Source organism: Capsicum annuum, chromosome 5, assembly GCF_002878395.1.
Source record: "Capsicum annuum cultivar UCD-10X-F1 chromosome 5, UCD10Xv1.1, whole genome shotgun sequence".
Classification (NCBI taxonomy): domain Eukaryota; kingdom Viridiplantae; phylum Streptophyta; class Magnoliopsida; order Solanales; family Solanaceae; genus Capsicum; species Capsicum annuum.
Window position 1 is genome coordinate 175,527,381 of NC_061115.1, and position 15,092 is coordinate 175,542,472.

General features: G+C 35.9%; 1 pseudogene; it reads left to right on the forward strand.

Moving 5' to 3' along the window:
- Positions 1-3,226: 3,226 nt before the first annotated feature.
- On the forward strand, positions 3,227-14,292 carry LOC124898942 (annotated as a pseudogene).
- The last annotated feature ends 800 nt before the right edge of the window (positions 14,293-15,092 follow it).

Genomic DNA, 15,092 nt, shown 5'->3' on the forward strand with positions numbered 1-15,092 from the left:
ATCTATTGTTAAGTCACGTGGCAATTTTTAGGACAAAGTTAAATTATTGTAATAAAAGTTTGAATTAAAGGATATTAAATATTTGAATTTAAAAATGTATTTTTTTTTTTTGAAAATCCACTAGCTTAAAATTAGAAAAATATGGTTAAAGAGTCCTAAATAAACTCTTACTATTTCAAAAATTTATTTCTTTTATATACTATAAAATATATTTGTATACATTTAATTTAATAATAATAATAATAATAACAATAATAATTAAATAAATAAATAGAGGACTATATAGTACTTAGTGATAATGATAAATAATAATATCTATTTTGCAATGATTTATACATCTATAATATTTATTTGTGATGGGTTTTTCGAACTTCACCCTTACTTGCAAAAATTTTAAATTATAAATATAAATTAAAAATTATTTAAATCTAACATATATATTTAATTGCAATTCATTTATATATCTGAATTGTTGTTAAATTTTATCAAAGAAATAATTTATTTTTAACAAATAAATAAATGTGAAAATGAAAAGTAGATTAACGAAAAAATGTAAAAAAAGGTAAAATAGAAGAGATGGAAAATTGTGACGAATTAGTCCCTTTTTTTAATTTTTATTATTTATTTTTAAAAATATATAATCTATCTTATTGATTTCAAATATATTTCAACTCTTATTTATAGATAATAAGATAATTATGCACTGTATTTGAAAAAGGTATGAGATAAGATAATGAAGAATATAAACTTATCTTCTTCTAACAAATTAATATGGTGTTTGATTTTGAATTTGAATTCAAATGAAATTTGAATAGGAATGAGACTCTGGCTTCTTAATATCTCTTATATATAGAGCACATTGTGAAATATTTTACTACATTCTTCATTTATTTTTAGAACTTTAATTTAATATTTTTATTTTTTTATATACAGAAAAAATATGGCATTAATCTTCATTTTTTCCTCTTAACTTTCAGAATTGATGACAGTATCTGTTGTCGTGATTCGACTTAATGGGTACCATTACAATCACAATTTTTTTTCTCCGCTATAATTTAATACATCTCTTCAATATCATCCCTTTCTATTGCTTTCATTTTATTAAAGTTCATGATAATTTCTTTACCTGAATATGCTTATTGGGTTTATAGTGTAATGACTTTTTAAATATATATTATTGAATATTTATATATATCCTATTTCATTTCAATTGTTGGACTAATTCATTGTGTTTCAAAATCACTTTCAATGGAAGACAAACTTCAAAGAAACTTATTTGGAGAATTATAGAAGTGTTTGAACTCAAGCAGTTATTTAGAGTAATGAAAGATTAATTAGTAGCTATTAGTTAATTTTGAGTTATAATTATACATAACTTTATTTGATGTGATTATTTGATTTTGTGAGATGTTAAAACTTTTCTCTTTATTGATGAACATAATTGTTAAATTCTATATTTTGGAAGAAAGTTATTTTTTTTATCTTTTAATTTTTCTAATGACTAACTTAATATAATTAATTAAAAATAATTTTGGCTAATGTTTGAATTAGCATTTGAACGGATTGTTGTTTACTTAATGTGTGTGTGTGCATTTTAAAAATTATATTATGATTATGATTAAGGAGTAAGTTTTCAGCAAATGAGTCAAAAGCAAAAATATTAAATAATGAAAATAAAATGCAGGTAATATAAAGATATTTATATTTTATATAAATTTTAAAAAATAATTAATGTATACTACACATAAAAAAAATTAAAATTAAATGTGCAATGTTACGAGAGTTACCTAATTTTAAAATTTGAGAAATAGGTTAAATAAAAGTAATATAGATATTGTTAAATGAGCAGAAGAAAATTAAATCTACTTAAGGAACTTATAAGTATTCAGACACATATTTCATTTATCCTTTAAATTCATTAAAATTTCTTATTAAGACATAAAATGATAATAAAATATTTGTTAAAGTAATATAAATCATGCATATAAATAAGTCATATTATAAGTTTTTACATTATTTTTCATCACATGGGTATGAATTTTAGTTGTATTATATAGTGAAAATAATATAAGAATATTATGTAGAGAGTTAACTTATATTATATGATTGTTTTGTCTAACTATTTGGTTAAAATCAAGTTAAGCAGTATATATTTATGTAAATTTAAGTGATAATAAATAATATCAGGATTATATAACTCGAGGGGAGACGAGGGAGAGGGTATATATTTTCTTTTTAGAAAAAAATTTGAAGGGGGTAGGGGTGGGGATGGAGAAGGAGGTGGGGGTAGAGGCGGAGCTAGGTAGGTTGGGGGAAGGGAAAAAAAATAATTATTTTATTTTGAATTATATTAAAAAATAGTATGATAGTTATAATTTTTTCACATAATAATATGATTTAACATTATCAAACGATATATTTTAATATAAAATAATAAAAAATAATACTTTAATATTATTCGCGCATCACACCGATAATATATTAGTTTAGAATAAAACAAAGGGGGAAAAGTAGCTTGGAAGAAATATGACATTGTCACGAAATTCAAGAACAATTACTACATCCACTTGCAAATAAAATTAGAATACACCTACAAAAATATACTTTCTGAAAGTTAAAGAGGAAAAATTTAACATAACATTTTTATCCCTAAAAAAAAAAAAGGTTGACTTTGTAATACCTTTTTAAAAATTAATTGATTATCAAATCATAAGGATAAATTTAAAAAAAAATTCAATGATTTACTTATTTTGAAACACTAATAAATACCCTAATAATTTACTTATTCCAAAATGAAGGAAGTAGTGTCTTGTACATGCATACAATGTTTGCTAAAACAATCGAAGAGATCCTAATTAATAAAGGGATCGTTTGATAGAATGTATTGAAAAATTAATACATGTATTAATTTAATGTGTATTATTAATATCTTATTTAATAGTTTTGTATTCTATATATAACTAATATCTCAAAATTCTAAGGTATTAGCAATATAATGGATCTAATACATGCATTAATATGATTAAAGACATTATTATCGGTCAAAAAATAAATTTCACATTCTTTCTAACATATATACGGGGGATATTTTGATAAATAATTATTTTTAAAAATTATTTAATTCATATTATTTTTAATATATCAAATCAAATATTGCATAAGAAAAATTCAAACATAAATATTACACACATAGCTAATACAATCATTATTAATACAAACATTGCTATAATATCAAATTTTGCATTATTCTTATGCTCATCAAACACCCTTAAGATCAACTATGGTGGATGTAGTACTAAAATGGCAGTGGAGAGCCTGGTGCCAATAATAAAGGAAGCTTGGAAGCTAATTAGTGATGCAAAGGGAGATTCCAAACAACTACTGGAAGAACTAGATAAAGGATGCTGCAAAATATCGGCAACGCAACAGCAGACAATGGGAACATTTTGTGAACAAAGTTCAGGTTATTGTATATCAAGCTGAGGATCTCATTGATAAGCTCCTGATTCAAGCGAAGCTTCACCAAGAGAAAAACAACGTTCTCACTGACTATGCTAATATCATCAAGGACCGTACCATTACCATCAAATCCATCCTTGAGAAGATGAAGAAAATCAGTGATGAAAATCAACACTCATTTCCAGGCAAAGCAAACGCTTGATGCTCAGAAGGAAATTGTTGCGCAGGGGTCACAGGTAACAACACTCATTATACCTCTTGATTAAAATATTACACGTATCAAGGCGATAAAAATTTCTCTAATGATTGGATTCAAAGCTCAAACTATGAAAAGCTCAAGATCAACTGTTTTCGTAGATCAATATTAGATCTACAAAAAGATACTAGAAAAGAAAATAGAGAAGCATAGACTAAGAAAGGGGATTAGTAGAACAAAGAGGATGGGGATGTACAGACACGTCAGCCTGCTTTGCTGCAGACATAACCCTTTTATCCCCTTTGTAACGTGTTTCACTACTTAACCTGGATTCCTAGTAAATCTATTGTTGGTCTCTTGGCCGGCCTCCATGGCCCAATAGCTTGGCCGGCCTCCATCCAAATGACTGGTCAATAAGCATTATCAATGCTATCCCTGTTCAAAACATACTGCCCTTAGAGCAGCCATCGCCCATCAGTGTTAAGTTTAAACATATCAACCTGAGAAAATCTCGCAGATATTGATCATTTGTTTCCAAGCAGTTGTGGGTATATTTGTTCACCTTTTGTAAGTTTTGTTTTCCAAGAAAGAAAAATTGTTAAGTGTGCATATTAATATAGAATATTGTCTCTTAAGTTACCCCCGGTAGAAATTAAGTGTTTTAAAAAATCTGATTTGTAAAACCAGAAAATTCTCTAATTTGTTTTTTTAATATCCAAACCATTTTGATCATCTAAAATGGAGACTTTGCTGGAAGAGACCGATGTTGTAAGCAGGAAGTAAAAACAATGATCAACCGACTTGTTAAAGGAACCCCTGATTTGGATGCTATCCCTGTGGTGGGTTTGCTTGGACTTGGCAAAACCACATTGGCAAGAAAAATCGATAAAGTGATAATGTCTAATTTGGTGGGTTTGCTTGGACTTGGCAAAACCGCTCTGACAAGAAAAATCGATAAAGTGATAATGTCTAATTTCAATGAATGACTCTTTCAGGATTTTAGGAAAAAAATAATCAAAGATTCTTGGCTAAATAATAAAAAGGAAGAAGTATCAAATGGTTGTTCTCAAAAGGAAGGATATTATTTCACTCCTCAAGAATTAAATGTTGCAACTCTCATCAAGGGAAGGAAATAACACTCCTTGTACCAAGGAGTCGTTACGTCGGACCTCTTCCTAGGGTTTAGGTTGGTTTAGGATTTCTTTTATAGTCAATCTTTATTCTTTGATATAGGATATTGCTCATTCCTGAAGAGTCAAATATTGCTCATCCAGGAGGTCACGGTTCAAGCCTTAGAAACAACTTCTGTCAGAAACTGACAGAAATGCAAGTTAAGACTGCACACAAATACACCTTGTGATGGGCCCTTCCCCAAACCTTATGCATAGCGAGAGCTTTAGTACACCGAATTGCCCCCCCCCCCCCCCTCTTCCTTTTTTTTTTAAAGATATTGCTCATCCCATTTCCAAGGAGCAAATTCTTTGGGTTGACTACTACATTCATCTTCCAAACGACTAGTAGCCCAACCTCTACTATTTAAAGGATTGAAGATCAAGGAAGAGAAATACTACTTATCTCAACCTTCTCTAGCTCTTTCCTCTACTTTTATCAAGCATTGTATTCTGTTGTAGTTTATTCTGTACTCAAAAAGAGAGACAAGAAATACATAGTTGGTGAGTCTTTTGTATCAAAAAAGAGGAGAAAAAGAGTGTGAGTTAAATGTTAAAAAGGTCAACTCAAATCCTATAATATTTGATTTGCAAAAGAAAGCTAGTAGAATCAATCCAAGGGGACTGGAGCAAGACCTATTAGAGGTCCCAACCAGTATTAAATATCTGGTGTTATTTTATTATCAGCCTTCCATTACCGCACTTTACAAAACCACTTTGACAGTCAACTCTCTGTCATCGCAAGTCAACTAATCAACCGAAAAAGAGCAATTCACCCTCTCTTATTACTTTCTTAAAGATCCACAAATTTTCTTTCAATTTTTTTACAGTCATTTGGGTAAAAGTTGGAGTAGAATACAAATTAAAGGACGTCATTTCTAGTAGCTGAAAGGGTTAACGACACTCACTGCAAAACATCAAGACATGGATGTGAATGATTTGCCTAAGATAATTTGCAAACTCATTTCCATAGGAGGTAAATGTTTCACTGTGTATGCCACAAGTGCACAAGAAGTTTGGGAAGATCTGAAGGAAAGGTTTGATAAGGTGAATAGAATGAGATTATACCAACTACACAGAGAAATCAACACACTAATGCAAGGTACTAATTCAGTAGCTACTTACCTTACTAAACTGAAAGGTCTATGGAATGCATATGATGTTGTAATCCTGGATCCTTCATATGATTGTCCAAGATCTAGGGATTATGCAGATCATATTGCTCAAATGAGGTTGTTACACTTTTTGGGAGGGTTGAATGATTCATATGAACAGGCAAGGAGACAAATTTTGCTAAAAGGAGCTGTACCTACTTTAGCTGAGGATTAATTGCAACAACTTGCCTGCTCCTTTATCACAATTGAGAAATCAGATCCTGTTGTAATGCAGGTGCATAGAGGTTCAGAAGTAAGCCACAAAAATCAGAATTACAAGGGGAAGAAATGTGACTATTGTCACCTCATTGGACACACAAGAGAGAATTATTACAAGCTGATTGGATACCCTACTGCCTGGAAATTGAAGAGAAAGATGATTTACAATAATGGAGGTTCAAGAAGATTCATACCTCACAATCCAACAAATGGATATGGAAGTTAGGACACTGGAAGATTTAATGCCACTTGGCATCCTGGGAACCAATATGCAAGCCAAGTTAATACTCAGTTTTCATCTAGTAATTTCGATGGACAAAGTGTTGGTGGAGATGTAGATCAATGTGCTTTAACCATTCAAGGTGGTCCCAAGGATATCAATAATTCAATGCTGGCAAAAGGTCAAGCCTTGACTGATGGGGAGTACAAGTAGATTATGGAACTTCTCAACAGGGATCAACAGGAGATAAAACATGCTAACATGTTAGGTATAACTACCTATTTATTTTCTCATAATAAGCAACAAGAATGGGTAGTCGACTCTGGTGCTAATCATCACATTGCATCAAATAATATATTTTCCACTAGAAGTAAAGTAGCTAGAGCAGGAGGTGATAAGGTGAATTTACCAAATGGAGCCAGGGCAGATATATCTCACAGTGGAGAAGCACTAGTTTTGCAAAATGATACTATAAAGGATGTCCATTTGTCCCTGAATTTAAGCTAAATTTTCTATCAGTGTCCAAGGTTACTAGACAACTATCTTGTTTTGTAGCCTTTTACCTTAACTTCTGCATATTTCAGGATCTTTACAGTAACAGGGTGAGGGAGACTGGTAAGGAAAAAAGTGGATTATACATTCTTCAAGGTGTACATAGAAGGAAGAATATTTTTGAAGATAAAGAGAAGTCAGTAGCAAGCATGATGATACATGACAACAACCTATGGTATAGGAGACGTGGACATCCATCCACACAAGTGCTGAAGTCACTAGACTTGCTGAGTCCTTGTAAGGATTCTGAGCTTCTAAATAAATGTCATGTATGTCCTCTACCCAAGCAGACTAGATTAACTTTTTCTGACAGTGAACTAAGTCCACCATGTGTTTTAATATTGTACATATGGATTTGTGGGGACCCTATAAAACACCTACTTTCGACCCAACACAGGCTTCTGGTGATGGATTTGGGCTTAAAGAAGGATAAGAAGAGAAGGGGCGAGGAGGGTCGACCTAGAATAAAGTGGGAAGGGGGGGATTGACGTCGGTAAGTGTGCTGGAGATAGGGAAGAAGGTGGTGGAGTTGGGGGTGTGGGAGTGTAGGGGAGACATGGATGGTATATGGGATTGGGCGATTAGGTATACCAAGGAGACGGCTAGAGAGGTGTTGGGTGTCTCGAGGGGCCGGACTGGTCAGCACCAGGGGGATTGGTGGTGGAATGAAGAGGTAAAGAAGAAAGTGGAGAAAAAGAAGGGGGCGTATGCTAAGTTGGTTGAGAGTAAGGAGGAAGAGGATAAGCGGGCAAATAGGGAGGAGTACAAGTTAGCGAGAAAAGAGGCTAAGTTAGTAGTTACGGCTGCTAAAACGATAGCATTTGAGAGCTTGTATGAGGGGTTGGAGGAGAGAGGTGGGGAAAAAAGGTTGTATAGGCTTGCTAAGGCGAGGGAGAGAAAGGGTCGCGACCTCGACCAAGTGAAGTGCATTAAGGGGGAGGATGGTAGTGTGCTAGTGGAGGATGCTCATATTAAGAGAAGATGACAGTCGTATTTTCATAGACTCTTGAATGATGAGAGGGACAGAGACTTTGTGTTAGGGGAGCTGGAGCACTCAAAGGGGTGTCGTGATTTCAACTATTGTAGGCGTTTTAAGGTGGAGGAGGTCAGTGAGGCTATTCGCAGGATGCGACGGGATAGGGAGACAGGGCCAGACGAGATCCCTGTGGACTTTTGGAAGTTTGCTGACAGGGCTGGTTTAAGGTGGTTGACCCAATTATTTAATGGCATATTGAAGACTGCAAAAATGCCTGAGGATTGGAGGTGGAGCACCATGATTTCTTTATATAAGAACAAGGGTGACATCCAGAGTTGCAACAACTACAGGGGTATTAAGTTATTGAGTCACACTATGAAGATTTAGGAGAGAGTGGTCTAGCGAAGGTTGAGGAGGATTGTGTCTATTTCGGACAACCAGTTTGGCTTTATGCCTGGTCGCTCGACGACGGAGGTAATTCACCTGGTGCGGAGACTGGTGGAGCAGTATAAGGAAAGAAAGAAGGATCTTCGCATGGCGTTTATCGACTTGGAGAAGGCCTATGACAAAGTTCCTAGGGAGGTTCTTTGGAGATGCTTGGAGGTGAGTGGGGTCCCGGTAGCGTACATCAGATCGATTAAGTACATGTATGAAGGAGATAAGACTCAGGTGAGGACAGCGGGAGGAGATTCAGAGCATTTCCCTATCTTGACATGTTGCATCGGGGATCGCCTCTTAGCCTTTTTTGTTTACTTTGGTGATAGATGTATTGATGCGGTGTATTCAAGGAGAGGTGCCTTGGTGCATACGTTTTGCGGATGATGTAGTATTGATTGATGAGACGCGGGGAGGTGTGAATGATAAATTGGAGGTTTGGAGATGAACCTTTGAGTCCAAAGGGTTCAGGTTGAGTAGGAGCAAGACAGAGTATATGGAATGCAAGTTTAGTGACTTGAGGCAGGAGGATGAGGTGGTAATGAGGTTGGATTCCTAGGTTGTGGGTAGGAGGGATAGTTTTAAGTATCTCGGGTCCATGATTCAGGGGAATGGTGAGATTGATGAGGATATCTCCTACCGTATTGGGGCAGGTTGGATGAAGTGGAGGCTCGCCTCGGGATTGTTGTGTGATAAGAAGGTGTTGCTCAAACTTAAAGGAAAATTTTACAGAGTGGTCCGGCCATGCTGTATGGAGCAGAGTGTTGGCAAGTGAAGAACACCCATATCCAAAAATTGAAGGTAGCAAAAATGCGGATGTTATATTGGATGTGTGGGCTTACTAGGAGTGATAGGGTTAGGAATGAAAGTATCCGGGAGAAGGCTGGAGTGGCTTCCACTACAAGATACGAGATTTTTGGTTGAGATGATTCGGGCATGTGAGGAGGACAAGCATGGATGCCGCAGTTCATAGGTGTGAGAGGTTAGTTTTGGATGGTTTAAGGCGGGGTAGGGGTAGGTCAAAAAAATATTGGACGGAGGTGATTAGACGTGACATGGAGCAGTTACAGCTTACTGAGGACATGACCCTAGATAAGAAGGTTTGGAGGATGTGGATTAGGGTAGAAGGTTAGTGCCTATGGGTGGGTCGCAGTCAGTAGTTAGGAGAGCTTTGGAAAGGTGGTAAGTGGGTGGGGGTGCCTTTGGTTTGTTAGTATAGGGTATTACTGTGTGGGTGTTTCATTTCTATTGTGCTATCTTGTTTCATACTCTATTATGAATTTGCTTATTATTTTTTGTCCTGAGTCGGGGGCTTATTGGAAACAGCCTTGCTACCTCTCCGGAGGTAGTGGTATGGATTGCGTACATTTTACCCTCCTAAGACCCTACTATGTGGGAATACATTGGGTTTGTTGTTGTTGTTGTTGTTGGATTTGTGGGGATCTATAAAACACCTACTTTCGATAAAAGTTTTACTTCTTAACTATTGTGGATGATTGTAGTAGGTATACATAGATACATTTGTTGCAGATTAAGTTTGAGACTATTGTTGCTCTCAAAGACTTTATATTGATGGTTAAAGTTCAATTCAAATCTAATGTGAGGGTCATAAGAACTGATAATGGCACTGAGTTCTTTAACACTCAGTGTAGTGATTTGTTCAGACCTTAGGTATATTGCATCAAAGCAGTTGTCCTTATACACTATAACAAAATAGTGTTATGGAAAGGAAACACAGGCAAGTCCTGAACATCGCCAAGGCTATCAGGTTTCAGTCACAAATGCCTATCAGATTTTGAGGTCTAGTAGTTCAAGCTGCTGTCTACCTGATGAATATATTACCTCCATCCTCCATAAGTGGTAGGAGTCCATAAGGTATTGTTCTCTAAAGTACCTTCCTTATCACATCTGAGGGTACTGGTTGTTTGTGCTAAGCCTCAATATTTCCTAAAGGTGATAAGTTTTCCGAGAGGGCCAAACCTGCAGTGTTGATGGGGTATTCAACCACACAGAAGGGATGCTTATTGCTGGATATGAACTTTAACAAGTTTTTTGTCAATAGAGTTGTTACTTTTCAGGAATATGTTTTTCCTTTTGCTGAAGCTGAAGGCAAGAACAAATCCATGGATTTGTTCAAGTCACATGCAGAAGATAGTGGTGGTGATGAAGAGTTCGTGGAGTTAGTAAATACTACTGATGATTTAACATCAAATGTAGGAGAATTACCTCAAAGTACTTTAGTGCCTGATCCATCTGTGGATGTAGAAGATCAGTCAACTGTTCAACCTGATGAGTCATCTCCAGCATGCACAGACAATGCAGAACCTATCACTTATATAAGAACATCAAGGGTGGCTAAAGAGCCTATTTGGATTAAAGATTACTCTGTACCTGGGAAGAGGAAGGGTACAAGATATCCAATATCAAATTATCTGCCCTACAAGAATGCTACATCTAATTATCAATGTTATGTGAGTAGTTTTTCAGAACTGGTTGAGCCTCAGTACTTCAGTCAAGCCTCCAAAGATGATAAACTTGACTCCAAAGATGATAAATGGATTGAAGTCATGAAGTTAGAATTAAAGCACTTGAGGATAAAAACACATGGGAAGTAGTTGAGTTGCCCCCCGGAAAGAATGCCATTGGCTCAAAGTGGGTATACAAGATCAAGTATAAAGAGAATGGGGATTTTGAGAGATTCAAAGCAAGACTGGTAGGTAAAGATTACAGTTAACAGGAAGGATTAGATTACCATGATACTTTTTTACCAGTGGCAAAGATGGTGACTGTCAGGTGTGTTATTGCACTAGTTGTATCAAGAGGATGGTACATGCACCAAATAGATGTGTATAATGCCTTTCTGCAGGGAGACTTAGAAGAAGAAGTGTACATGCAATTACCTGAAGGCTTCCAACAGAAAGGGCCTAATAAGGTCTGCAGATTGCTTAAATCCTTGTATGGGCTAAAACAGGCTTCTAGACAGTGGAATATCAAGTTGACTTTAGCTCTAACAAGTACAGGATTCTCTCAGAGTACCTATGACTACTCATTGTTTACATGGAAGAAAACAGGAGGAATGACGATAGTCCTAGTGTATGTGGATGATCTGCTAATCATTGGAGATAATGAGAGTATGATCTCTTAAGCCAAATAAGTATTACACAAACAATTCAAGCTCAAAGACTTGGGAGAGCTCAAATACTTTCTAGGAATTGAAGTTTTGAGGTCCTCCTAGGGAGTCATTTTGAATCAAAGAAAATACCTATTGGAATTGACCTCAGAAGTTGGTTTAGCTGGTGCAAAATCAGCATCTACACCTCTTGAATCCAATGCTAAGCTGACATCAGTAGAGTATGATAAAGTCATAGGGGATACCGGCGATGTTGTTTTGAGAGATACATCTCATTATCAAAGAGTGGTGGGAAAACTTTTGTATGCTATTATAACTAGACCAGACATCAGCTATGCGGTTCAGACTTTTGAGTTAATTCATGTAGAGGCCTAAGAGATCTTACCTAGAAGCAACTTACAGGTGATCAGATACTTAAAAGGTTCAGTGGGCAGGGAATCTGGTTGAAGAATCAAACTAATGACAGTTTAATTTGTTGGTGTGACTCAGATTGGGCTGCTTGTGCCAATACTGGGAGATCAGTGACTAGATATGTGGTGCAATTTGGTGGTTCCTTAATATCTTGGAAGTCTAAGAAACAACACACAATATCTAGAAGCTCAGCTGAAGCTGAGTACAGAAGCATGGCTTCAGCTATAGCTGACCGGCTAGAAGGGTTGTTTTGCAGAATTAAATGTGATGATTCCTGAACCTATTACAGTGTTCAGTGATAGTAAGTCTGCCATAAAGTTAGAAAGCAAATCCAATCTTGCATGAGAGAACAAATTGTCATTTTATCAGAGACAAGATCAAGAGTGGTTCAGTGCAGACTCTACATGTTTCTTCACAGAATGAGGTGGCTGACATACCAACTAAAAGCCTAGGCAATGGCCAACATTCTACACTCTTAAGAAAGCTTTGTGTGCTTAATATTCTGTACCCTTCAGCTTGAGGGTGAGTGTTGAAAAGTCTGGAGTCACACTACAAGTGTGATCATTATGCGTGCGCTGTTACATTGGTTCACAGTCTGCACAGAAGTTGGCTACTAGTGCACGTGAGTTAGGTGGTTAATGAGCTATGTGATGAGCTGGAAGGTTAAGTGTGTAGTGTAGTGAGAAGATTCTAGAATAGAAGGTTCTAGAAGATATCTCTCTCTATATAGGTGCAAGTTCTAATAACCATGTGATTTTGACAGTTAATAAAATTTCCTCCTTCTTCTTCTCTGTTTAATGCAGCTTGGTAAATCAAGCTTTGTATCAGTTGTTTGATAAAAGTTCACACCTTCCGGCATACTTAAGCGAGTTTTGGAGTTTACTAACTCTAATACTTAATACAAAGGCATCCACCATTGATATAAAAGCAAACACATGGAACGTGCTACGACTGAGGCATCTGTACACCAGTGTCCCTGCAAAACTGCCGACCCCTTCTACCCAAACAACAGATGCATCAACTTCGTGCCCACAAACTCTTTCTAAAGTTTCATCAGGAAGTTGCACAAAAGATGTGGTTGCAAGGGCTTGTAATCTCAGAAAAAGGCAAACGGCTGATTTTCATGAAACTAACAAGGTATTGTTCTTCTACTTCCTCCAGCAATCTTTGAGTTACTGCAAAAATTGAACAAGTTAACTTTGTCAAATTCAAAGTTTACTTGGAGCGATTGGAATGCCTTAAGGTCCTAAAGCTGAAAGAATATGCATTTAGTGGGACGATATGGGATCTAGAGATTGGAGGTTTTAGCCAACTCAAGGTATTGTTCATTCAAAGGGCACATTCAAAGGGCAGACTTTGAAATTTGGAAGGCGTTAAACATTTCATTCCTGTGATAAGCTTGAGGCTGTACCATTTGAGTTGGCTGGTGTACGTAGCCTCCAAGATATGACCCTGGAGACTACAAATAAGGCGATCAAATCTGCAGAAGCAATAGAATGCAAGAAGAGGGAGATTCAAGCTCACTATGTCTGTCACCAGTGAAGTTGAGGAAAGGTCATTTGATTTTTTATTTTTTTTTGAGATGATTTTAAATTTTGATAATGGATTTCACCAAATATATGTCTATATACATTAGTGCTAGTATATATTCATTTGATCAGCTGGTATCCATTAATCTTTAGATATTAGAAAGATAATGAAGGGGAGCCTTGGAGTAACTGATAAAGTTACTGTCATGTGACCAGGAGGTCACGGGTTCAAGCCTTGGAAACAGCCTCTGGCAGAAATGGAAGAAGGTAAGGCTGCGTACGATACACCCTTGTGGTGGGGCCCTTCCCCAGACACCGCGCATAGCGGTAGCTTTAGTGCACCGGGCTGCCCTTTTTTTTTATATTAGAAAGATAGTACGTATACATATGATATGTGTTCAATTTCGGAGAATGTTCATGTATTTATCTTTCATAATTATTCCCCGGACATAGAATTCTATTATCAATTAATTATTGTTTCCCCTAAAACTTTACATCGCACTTTGCTCAAAATAAAAGGGTAGTTTGTTAGTCCACAATTATGGACGCAGTTAACTTTCCTCCTTTTTTCAGGAACTAATCAGGACCATATGGACAAATAACCAAAGTATTGATATGGCGTCACTGTGTTTCATATTTTCTGCTGCAGTCCAATCATCTAATGAGAGTACAGTTTTCCTTCTGTTTATTCAAGCATTGTAAAGTTGAAAATTAGTGTGTTTAATTTGGAAATGTTAAATAAATTTTGCTCCGTTAGCGCTGGTTGTGTTATGGTGGTGTCTAGCCCGTGAGTATGTGTTGTGAACTAATTCTATTTCTTATCAGGTTATTCTTGATGATCACTGAATGTCCCAAGATCTTAGTCTCATATTCCGATCTTTGTGTGTATGTTGTGAACCCCATACTGGACAGTGAAGTTGTAGGGTCAGTTCATCCAGTTGAATAGTTCGGGCCTGAAGGTCAAGCAAAAGGGTGTGACACTCCTAATAACCTATTCTTGTCACCGAAATCAGTGAAACAACAATCCATACTCTACAATAACAACATTTCGTGAAGACGGTAATTTCTCTCAATTATTCAAAACATAAAAGACACACAGCAGGTCATAAAGTAGCTCAAAGAAGCTTGAACTCCTATGCATGCAAGTCACAAGATAGAACTACAAATCTAACTCCAATTTATTGAATTGTAAGTGTTGACCACCACTATGGGACCAGGTCCCCGAGGAAATATAAATGAAAATAAAACAGGAATAAAAATTAAATATGCAGAATAAATCAACATGAGATTTTTACGTGAAAACCTCCTAGCTCAAGAGAGGAAAACCACGACCTCCTCACAGGATATCCCAAGATCCACTATAATCAAGCAACTTTGATTACAAACTCCAAAAGGATTTGACTCTAAATCCTAAATCTAGTAATACCTCTATTACAAACCAATGAGATAACTCGGTCACTCTTTTACTCAATGGACTAACTCTAGTAAATCATCCTTAGGTAACTCTACCAAAGTAAAACACTCAACAAAACAAAAGAAAATTTTAGTCACGAACTCTAGAGTACAACTCAATTTTAGAACAAGACTCAAGATAACACAAATTAGAGAACAAGTGATTTCCTGGATCTTGAGCAGGAGAGCT